The sequence below is a fragment of the Egretta garzetta genome, unplaced genomic scaffold, assembly GCF_000687185.1.
Source record: "Egretta garzetta isolate BGI_Z169 unplaced genomic scaffold, ASM68718v1 scaffold713, whole genome shotgun sequence".
NCBI classification, from domain to species: Eukaryota; Metazoa; Chordata; class Aves; order Pelecaniformes; family Ardeidae; genus Egretta; species Egretta garzetta.
In genome coordinates this window covers 638,816-650,464 of record NW_009259104.1, presented here as the reverse complement: position 1 = coordinate 650,464, position 11,649 = coordinate 638,816, and the positions used below count along the sequence as shown (strand labels likewise).

At 36.6% G+C, this 11,649-nt stretch overlaps 1 protein-coding gene across 1 annotated transcript in view; it reads right to left on the bottom strand.

The window, feature by feature from the left end:
- BBS9 (Bardet-Biedl syndrome 9) overlaps nucleotides 1-11,649 on the bottom strand; it is a 241,649-nt gene that overhangs the window by 98,798 nt on the left and 131,202 nt on the right. The window lies entirely within an intron of this gene.

Below are 11,649 nucleotides of genomic sequence, written 5' to 3'. Positions count from 1 at the left end.
ATTCCTGAAATTGATTCCCATTTTATCACATAATACATAACAAACTAACTTTCAGGTTTATACCACACAAGACACTAATCCCTTTATGACCAGCAAGCCTACTGTACTAATCAAAAACAATACATTGATCTTATGCAATTAAAAATGTGGTATATAATTATTTCCACATGAACATAACTGCGATCTGTTATTTTATTAACTCTCGGGTCTCTCCATGTTTTGCACTAGTCACTTAAGCTTTTATGCCAAAATGTAAACATTATGGATCATGTATATGAAGGCAATGCTACTTTAACTGCCAGACATCCTGAAAGAATTTTCAAAATAAAATAAAATGGCAGATTCACTTCTTGTAAGATGGTAAGATAGTTTTGCTGAGTACTTCAAGATGGCGAAAAACAGAAGAGCTATTATATGATATTCCACTCAGTTCAGAAATAACATGTCATTGTATATAATATTGTCCACTCACAGCATTACAAAAATTGGTATTTGGAAAATATTGCTATAAATGCCTTCTTTCTTGAAATACAATGTTTAGACATTTTCTATCACTAGTGAAAAGTGAAATGACAGTCATTTCAATACGCAATTGCTATCATTTCAATACGACAGCAAGAGATTTTCCACAGTATTTGCACTGAAATATTTCAACTGCAGGAAAGGAACAAAGGTTAGGGGTTTATCCTGGCGGAAACAACTTACAAGGCCTGTTCTCATGAACGCCACTACGTTTTCATGTTGCCTGAATAATACTTGGCTTACAGCAGCGCTGATTATCTTCACTGTCATTTAAATCAACACAACACACCTCCCTCAACCACCTTCTCTTTCTGTTTATTTATCTGCAAAATGGGGTAATAGGTGCTTGACTTGAGTTTTGAAAAGCCTCACAGAAGTGCAGTTAAAGTGTAATTAGTATTACAACAGAATTTACAACGTAAAACTTGCAGAGCTTGATCCATTAACATCTGGCAACATCAGGAAAATGAAAATACTATATGATGCATCTTCAGCCGGGAAACAAAGCCAACCAGCTGTTAGCATTTGGTGGAGGAAAACTATTTTTAATCTGCAACACTGGCATTAGAGATGTGTGTGTGTTCCCTCCAAGCTCCCATGTGGCTGGGAAGATAAAGAAAACAGAATTTTAGGGAACTATAAATATGAAACATTTCAAACAAAATGTGTTGATGGCTTTTGTTTTAGATTTTAAAATGTAATGTTTCCAAATAAAATGGAGAACCCACAGGACACTCACAAGTCCAAACACTACATAAATCAGCGCCAAGTAACAAAACAAAACAAAAAAGCCCAGTTAACCATGCAAAGGAGAATGAGAAATTAATCCCAAATAGTGAAAACCAACACGACATACTTTGGTTAGAGGAGAGTAACAGTATCATAGACGTGTCACCTGATGTAATCGTGCCACATCCAGTTTGCTCAGACCAAAGCTCCATATGATAGTTTAAAAAAAGCCTATACCACAAACAGAAGAAAAGCTGTCAAAACAGCACTCTGAGATATGCTGAGAACCGAAAGCCAAAGCGATATAGAAAGCAGCTGGAAGGGACTAAAGATACTTTGACAATACATGGTTCCACAGTAAATACTTAATACGAGGGGGAAAAAAGAAATCTTTCCTCACAGAGGAAAAGTACTCTAAACATCTCCCAGGACAGCAGATATAAATTTTAGAAGCATTTTGGGGTTCTTCATTCAAACACTTGCAGAATTTAAGGATGAATAACTTCTAAAAACATGACGTTCATATTTTTAATTATTTTATTTTCACCTGTACATTATCACTAATTGTATTTTACAATATTTGAGCAAAAGAAAGAATCCATACCCTTGCAAACTGAGATCCTAGTCTCTTCAGACTCAGTCATGGTTTCTCCATAATTTCCCAACTTTATCTTCAATTCCTAGTCATTGTTCAATCTGTTTAGTCAAGATCTATTTTATCATCTTTCTAAACAGATATATATAAAAAAGTAAATCTCTCCCTGTCTCACTTTTTCACAGGGTAGGTAGAAAAATATGTTACAACTGGCAGTCCCAAGTGCAGTTTAGATGCAAAGATTTCAGACCAACTGGAAACTATCAAGTAAAAAGTCCATAGGCCTATTCTTGTTCTTTAACATCACAAAGCTTTCAAACAAAAAAGCCTAAAAATAAGTTTTTCAAAGTTTCTTTCCAAAAGCATGGAAGAAAGGAAAGTGGCTGATGCAGGAAAGATTTAAGAGGTACTGGAATTGATTGAAAGTACAGTATTGAACATACATTCTTACAACTGATAAAAAACTTATTTTCATTTACATCCTTTTTTGTTTAAATTTTTTGACCAAATTCTTGCTCTGTTCCAATACAACTACCTACAGCAAAGTACAGGCCAGTTAAGTTATAATGAAAGTATGTTGTAAAAAGAAAGATCTATTCTCTAAATTAAGATAATATTTAAGATTTTTACTAAATTTCATATTCAGTTGCAAAGGTAGTGCTTAAATTCGGAAGTATTTTTATAATCTTGATAACTTCACCACTCAACACTATTACCAGGATTTGATTGCAATAATTTCCAAGCACAGAGCATTTCTCATGTTTTCAGCCTTAAGTGTTCAAGCAGAAAGATTTCTCTCCGTGCTTATTTCATTGCTAAGTAGACCTTATAAGATGTCAAGCATTTGAAAACTGTAAACTAGTGGTTATTCAAGGTTTAAAAACAATCAGATTTCTACATTTTTAGCGCTTACTCAAAGATTTTTGTAGGACATTGTTTAACATCCAGCAATAACTTCAAAATTACTAATCCCTCTTGAAAAAGGCTTGCAACATACCCACTCGTATATTCAGACAAGTTCCTTGGGGCAATAATGAACACCACTCTCCCAGGCTTATTCCAATAATACAAAAAAAATACAAATCCAATTCCAAAACCACAAAATATCTTATTAGCTGGCTAGGAAGTTGAAGAAAACTTTGAAAAAGTAAAGGGCAACAAATGAGTATGAAGTTCCAAAGAGCTTTCAATCTGGTAGTATATTTTCTTGGAGTCCCTAACACCATTGGTTTTATGCCATATTCTAAAATGGAGAACAGGAAAAGTGACTGACAATTTGTTTTTCTTTTTTAAAAACAGCCAAGAAAAACATAACTGTCCACTACTGGTGAAACTTTAGCCAACTAGTCTTATTCTCACCTAGTTCTATCACTTTGGCTACAGCTTCTAGTAAATTTGAAGTATCTTCATTATTGTCAGAAATCAAGTTTGAAGAAAGCAGAAGTTTGGCATTTCAGGAATACAGAATCTCTTTACATTTCATGCATAGCACTTAGGAGCAAGTCTTCTACGCAAAATTTGTCATAATATGAAAAATAACATCAGAAATGTCATTGTTCTGAAAAGGACAGAGGGATGATGAATTATCAAGACCATTATGTACTCCACATTAATTAATCCATAATCAAAGCCTTTATACCTGGTTTCAAAAGAGTACACATTTATACAAGCAAAAACAGAGATTGCAAGCTCATTTACTACAACTCTATTTCACCCTTTCCCACATTCACTCATTTTAGAAAAGAAAATATAACAAGATCTAACAGAAAATTTTTTTTGTGGCTTTAAGAAGTCTCTATCCCATATCCTGGTTCACATTGAACACGTAAGCATTTAAAGTCAAATATTTAGCATTTAAAGTCAAATATTTTTTCCTTACAAGCCCCTTTGTTTACCTTGCACACATGGCATGCAGCCACATATAAAAGTTAAGACACCAGCAAAGCAAACCTTTAAAACAGATAAGACAACGTAAGTGATAATATCCATTTAATTAATAAAATCCTGACTATCCCTTATTCTGGGAGTAAACTTTTTTTTTTTAAATGGGCAATTCTCGAAGTAGTTTACAAAGTAACAAAAGAGTGATTAGCAGCTTGATTCCCTGTGCAGACCATCTCACTCAACAACCATTGTGCACACAGCTTTTGACAGGTGACTAAAGCTTTATGGAATGCGGGCAAAGATATCCATGTCAGAGAGTGATCTTTATCAAATACTCCCTCACCAGAAAGAATAACCATGTCACTCCTGCAAGCAAGCACTTCTAAACACTGTGCGTTCCCACAGAGCTGCAATGGGTACGTTAGAGCGCACGTTGGGATTAAGTACACCTCAGGCCACAATTATCTGACCCTTTTAAGATGCCTAGTGCTAACCATGACCGTGGTTTTTAAAACTGTGGCATAGGCACACCGTGATGACAACAAAACATCAATTCACTAGAGACCAAATACTCAACTTTCAAGTGAAGCTCAACATGACCTTGATCTGAGAAGACAGCAGAGACAAAAGACATTGCAGCATGACGACCCATGCTTTATCTGGATGCATCCAGCTACCTCTTGAAATTCTGTTGCCTCACTTGATGAATGTGAAATTATTGATCATCACAAGTAGTTACTATAGCAATCTGTGCCTCTGGAAACTAGAACAGCCAGATTAAAGAAATACTCAAGGTCGTAAGGGAAGGTGTGTGGTTTTGTTTTCTTCTATGTTATTTCCATGACAGAATTGTCATTAACAGCTCTACTGCACCTTTCTATATGGGAATGTACCATGAAGTGGTATCGTCTACAAAGCATGACACAGGTTACAGGTTAAGATGGCAGTCAGCTCACTCTGCAAGAGCCAAATGCATGTACTGTTTAAATTCAGAATCCTCTGTTGAGACTTCACATATATCAAAGCTGTGTCTTACTGTCACAAACCAAAGTGATACTGGATTATCACAAAGAGTCACACTGCATCATTTATTTTACTGTAAGAACTAGTGACAATAATGTTAATAAGAAAATCTTTTGGGATAAAGTAGCTATCATTTCAGCTATAGAGAGACATAGTAGTATGAATATGGTCAGTTCAACAGGAAGAAAAGACCTCTACCCTATTCATTTTTCTTCTTTAGAATGCCCAATAAGAAAACAGACTATTACTTTGCCTTCACAAGTCTCTCTTACCCCAGCTTTTATGTATACTACTATACCCTAACTAGAAATTTTTTGAAAATTACTATAAAATATTTAGTGGGTTCAGAACCCCTGGCACCTGAGTGCATTATCCAAAAGTACTTGACTGTTAATACATTTTAACCCAAATTCAAACCCTGATATATCAATGTCACCATGCTCTGTAGGAAATTTCTATTTTGTCTGGACTAAGTATTTAAACAAGCTATGCCAGTAAAATCCAAGCATGAAGACCACCTGGTTAGCTCTATTTCAAATGGGTACCATCTAATTAAAGGAAACAGATTCATATTCCTGTGAGTCTAAACATGCAGCTCGTCATAAGCATAAATCAATTTTGAAAATTTTTCTGTCTCAGCACTACTAAAGTAGCGGCAAAACACACTTGTTTGCATCACTGTTCCCAGTTTACTGGTTTTATTCAAACACATCTTAGTTTGTTATACTGCTGCCTATCATTATCTGAACTTCCTTGTTTAAATCCATGGTAACAGAAAAGAAGTATTCCTGTTGTCTCTGGTGTTCCATCTGCGGTAAGGATTACAGTTATGATTATTTTAACTTGATTAATATACTTTTCTCTATTTGCTTGTTTGGGTTTTTTTAAAAGGGGTTTAGAGTTTTTGAGAAGCCAGATAAATTAATATGGTCAACAGGAAGAATACATAGAAGAAAATAATTTAAATACTTGACACTCGACATACTCTTGATAGCCTAGCCACAAGTAAATACTGCAGCCATTTTTGCATGTGAGTTACTGCTTTCTATTTGGTACAGCTATTAAATACCAAGATGGGACAAAAAAAAAATTTCTTGAAGGAAGGATACAGACATAGTTCAAAATACATATGATATTTTCCAATATATTTAGAAGCAAGTCCTACATTATAAAATCCAAATTTAAAAGAGGAGTTATAAAATTACTAACTTATCTAAGTTCCATTTAAAGCATAGGGATGTGCTAAATAATGCACAGATATCATAGAATCATAGAATGGTTTGGGTTGGAAGGGACCTTAAAGCTCATCTAGTTCCACCCCGCCTGCCATGGGCAGGGACGCCTTCCACTAGACCAGGTCGCTCAAAGTTCCATCCAACCTGGCCTTGAACGCTTCCAGGGATGCGGCATCCACAACTTCTCTGGGCAATCTGTCCCAGTGCCTCACCACCCTTAAAGAATTTCTTCCTTCCATCTAATCTAAATCTACTCTCTTTCAGTTTAAAGCCATTACCCCTTGTCCTATCACTACATGCCCTTGTAAGATGTCCCTCTCCAGCAATCCTGTAGGCCTCCTTCAGGTACTGGAAGGCGCCTATGAGGTCTCTCTTCTTCAGGCTGAACAACTCAAACTCTCTCAGCCTTCCTCCATAGAAGAGGTGCTCCAGCCCTCTGATCATTTTCACGCTCCCCTTCTGGACTCACTCCAACAGGTCCATGTCCTTCCTGTGCTGAGGGCTCCATAGCTGGACGCAGTTCTCCAGGTGGGGTCTCACCAGAGCAGAGTAGAGGAGCAGAATCACCTCCCTCAACCTGCTGGCCACACTTCTTTTGATGCAGCCCAGGATACACTTGGGTTTCCAGGATGCAAGCACACGTTGCTGGCTCATGTTGAGCTTCTCATCAACCAGCACCCCCAAGTCCTTCTCCTCAGGGCTGCTCTCAATCCATTCCCAGCCCAGCCTGTATTTCTGCTTGGGATTGCCCTGACCCATGTGCAGGACCTTGCACTTGGCCTTCTTGAACTTCATGAGGTTTGCACAGGCCCACCTCTCAAGTCTATCAAGGTCTCTCTGGATGGCATCCCTTCACTCCAGCATATAGAATGCACCACACAACTTGGTTTTGTCACCAAACTTGCTAAGGGTGCACTCAATCCCACTGTCCATGTAGCCAAAGATATTAAATGGTGCAGGTCCCAGTAACAATCTCTGAGGAACACCACTCATCACTAGTCTGCACCTGGACATTGAGCCATTGACCACAACTCTTTGTGACAGAATCTCTGTTAGTCAATGAATAGTGAAGACAGCTTCACTATGAAGGTGTGGTTGTATTGGAAGCAATGTATAAAAAAGTACAGCCAAACATTAACTAAATGGAGAAAGAGGTGGAGAGCTTGGTTTATATCACCAAATATGTGGTAGTATGTCGTGATGACCAAAAAAATTTTACAAAGAAACAAATTTTAAACAGTGAGTTGCATGCTTTGTATATTAAAAATAAGCTGTGAACCTAAACATACAGTTTAAAAAAACTAACAGGGGCCTCGTCCTGCATATTTCTAATTGTATTTTGGTCCAATGGGATCTGTGGATGGCCAGGAAATCAAGAGAGAACCATTAGATCCTGCTTCTGCAAACATTTATGTACAGTGAAGGTCAATGGGTAAAATCAAGGATTTGCTAACTCCAGTAGGAACATTGTATTGATTCAGTAAAGGCAGGATTTCATCCTATTAAAGACCACTACTCTCAGTGTTATCAGTCACATGCACCTAGTGGAGAAAAAAGCAATTGGAGCATGTTAGGTATCAGGTGATGAGAGTAGTTTTAGAAATTTAGAATAAATCCACAAATCATTGCTTCCCAGAAAGTACACAGTAGAACATATCTCCTAAATCAGGCTCATCTCATATTTGTACTTTATTATAATGGAAAACAATAAACATGTTAACAAACACATCTTAAAAAGTTTAAGAAAACCAAATCCAACTAACATATAATATAGATTTTTTTTCCATCTGTATCAATGAACAAAAAGCCATTCCAGCAAATTCTATTCTAACACCTTTATCAATAAAAGTATCAATAGAAAAAAAAAATCAGCAAGCCAGTCAAGACAGTGAAGTATTAAGCTAAATTCCAAGCCATTAAACTTGCCCACCCAATCCCACTTGCGATTTTGGCACTTCTGCTTTATACTGAACCACATGAGGAAATTCCCAGAACTCCCCATTCAGGTTGAGCTACCATATAATTTTAAGTTATTAGAAAACATTGTGGTTGCTAACACAGTGTCTGGGAGTTACAGTAAGACTCAGAATGATCAAATTCAAAGAATACACTCTGGAAACAAATTCTAAACATAGCCATGAAAGAAAATGGATAGCAGGCCAATTAGAAGCTCAAACTTAACTACAACACTGATTTCAGGACATGTCTCATTTAAATTACTTTTCTATTTTGAGACACACTATAGAATTTCTCTATTATTAGTAAAATCTTGAGAACATGTGCCAGTACATTTGGAAAAAAACCAGGCTTCTCAAGTCAAACTGCAAAGGTCGCAAAACATATGAATTCCTTGCTTGAATACCTTGTCTTTCAATTACAAGATTTCCATAATTTTTTAATTTCCATAATTTTTTGTTCTGAAAGAGACCATAACCATTAAAAAAAAAAAAAGAAAAATCATGACGAAATGCAGATTTTATAAAATTCAGTCAAAATCACAGTTTGTATAAAACCTGAAGAGAATTCAGCAAGGAAATTGGAGTTCACTAGGTTTTCCTGTATTTACTAGCAAAAGATAGTTTCAAAAGAGTCATTTAGTGAAAGTAAAAATCCATTGTTCATGCAAGGTGCCACAACAGTAAGTTTCAGACAAAGTAGACTCTTGTGTTCCTCCACAGATGAAGTACAGCACAGACCACAATAATGCTTGCTCCACAACAATACCCAGCAAATAACCTTTACAAACTTGAGCTGTACCCTACTTCATACAGTATTCAATTTCCATGCCAACAGTTATTGCCATACAGGTGCGATGTAGATTTCATTTTATAGGAGCAAGACAAGTACTGATAGACCAAAATCATCCTACTGCCAAGTCACATAGCAGGTGGACTTAACCTAATAACGAAGCAGCAAAGAGCTTATCATATCCCTGCCTAGGACCTTCCATCTATAGAAAAAGAATGAAAACAAAAAAGGAACGACCTGAAGTAACATTACAGTGTCTTCAGTGGCAACTCTTCAGGTGGTGATCAAAACCCCATATATTTTTAGGTCACCAAATTCATTGTGCTGGAGATAATGGCCAGTGATGCTTATTCTTCTGCACACCCAGAACTGCACCTTCTAACTTTCTTCTCTCAAACTGACAAATTAAGAAAATTCCCACCTGAAATACCCTAATACACAAGCACAAAGCCCACAGGAACAGAATCAGGTGCAGTTTTCTTTACACGCACACCTGCCATAGCCACTAGTAATTATTTTAGTGTGTAAAAATTATTTTATCACAGGATTATTCTGACAAAGTAAATATGTCGCACCACAGGCTATGGATTGGTGTCCAATCAAGTAAATGCCAACATTATATATGCACGCACATATTTTCAGAATTGGGGCTTTATCATCAGTCATAACATTCTATGTTCTTCTCCTACTGCACTTCTAAATATATCTGAAGTCATAGGGTTTTCTAACATTCATTTCAAAATACATTATTTATTGATGCACTTATCTCTTAGCCTTTGAGAAATGTTATTAAAGAGAGTTCAAAATCGGCAGTATAAGCAAAAGTCCTTCACCCATGTCTTTGGAAATATGACTTTTTCCCTACTTTCAGTAGAGTAACCACTAACTCCACTCATATCCCATGTTGTTTTTCTTTTCCTTAAAAAAAATTTAAAGGGCTAACAAACAGATTAAAAAAACTCCTTCCAGTATGTTTAGCGCCAATTCTCTACTGAAAGAACAGCTGTGTGGCAAACTTGCCAATTTTTCAGATAAAGATATTTTTGACCTAGCCTCATCACCTGTGTACCCTGGTATGCTGACATAAAAGCAAGACAGTTCAGGCCAACCTAGAGTAAAAGGGGGAACAACCTCTTGCCTTCAAAAAGGCTTTGGAGACTCACTCAAAAAGATTCAAAGTTCAATTCAACTTTACTTCCTAGAAGTAAGCCATTTTTTCCATGAAGGAAAAAAACTGTTAAACAGCCTACCAGCAAACGCACAAGAATTAATGCATTTATATTGCAGCCTTCCATGCAAACATCTCACTCCTCAACTTCTCCTTTATACTAACAGGCAGGTGAGTCTCTGGAGGAGATGGGACAAGATGTGTAAGGTCTTTTTTAAGTCTTGCTGACCTAGACTAAGATTCCCATTGGGGCTGCTAAAAGTAGGGGAGCAGAGGAAAGAGATAGCAAGTGTTGGGTACGCTTCAGTGTCTGAAATGTGATAATTAACCTTGTAACTTTCTCTGTTTTAAATCTAGAAAACTCTCCTCATTGTCTGAGCAGAAGATTATAGATAGTTCTACTGAATAATATTTGGATTAACAAATAGTACCCTCAATTATGTAGAGCAGGAAAGAGCTCGTTTTTCAATGCTAATATATAACCACACGTAAACACACCCCACTAAATTAGTAACAAATGGTCTTACTGATTTTGGCTGAGATAAGCTTTCTGATAAGAACAGATTTTCCTTTCAGAAAAAGCTCAATTTAAACACTTGTCTTGTTCCCCTGATGTAATACAGCTGAAGTTCATGCCCTGGTTCAGTCAAATCTAATAGTTTTAACTTAGTTTCAACTATTACTGGTCATAACAAGATGTATTCAAAAGTGTATTTATGTTTGCTTTATTCTATTGCATCAAAGTTAGGAAAACACATCTGTGTAGCGTACATTCTAGCCACATTGCAGACCAAAAATCCAGATAAACGTTTTGTCTAGAAGGATGACTAAATAAATTGGCCAAATATCAGAACAAATTCACTTTGATGTTTCAAGTTGGTGGAGCTCAGAAACATGACCTAAATTATACAGTTACATCCTCTGAAAGAGTAGCAGCCATCTCTTCTTTTAGCATCTGCTAGAGGAAAAAAAAAGCATTCATTATGAATGATGGCAGAATTTAACATGAATAAAATGGTAGGAACCTGAGGAAAAACATTTGTCTGCTTTCACTCATATTCATTAATAGTTCCTAATTCATACCTTCTTCAGAAACATCTCTAGTCCTTGCCTCCACTGTTACCAAAAGTGAGTTGGAGTCTGCTTAGGAGCCCATAGAGAAGGATGGCATTTGAGATTCACATTGCAGGTGCACATAGCTAAACTCAGACTGCATTGACAGGTTCCATGCAAGCAATTCCCTCAGAGTGATGCTGAGCCACTTGTCAAAAATTAATGATGAAAAGATACACAAACAGATAAATCCTTGTATCAGGTGTAGAACTAACTTGCTGAGCTCCATCGATCATGTAAGAAAGCAGACAGCTGGCACATTGTTAAATGATAGGACTGGAGAGAATTACTGAGTGTCATTCCTGTGGTAAGAAGTACTAAAGAAAACCTGCTGTGCAGTGAGGATATGAACCAAATATTATGTTATTTTCTAAATGGAAAATTCCTAGGGGAAAATATAAAAGAAAAATCATTTCCCAAAGGAAGTAACTTCCATTGCAAAGCTTACCATTAAAGGAACTGGAGGAAGAAATATCTGCCACCCTCACAGAGCAAAGGAACTATGAAAAGCCAGGAAGATATGCAGACTTGCTTTCTTTTGGAGCAAATACAAGAACATAGCTGTTCAAAATAGAGTGAGATCCAGAAAAATTCTAAGGTGAGGTGGCTAGTTCCCCTTGATTTCCTCTAAA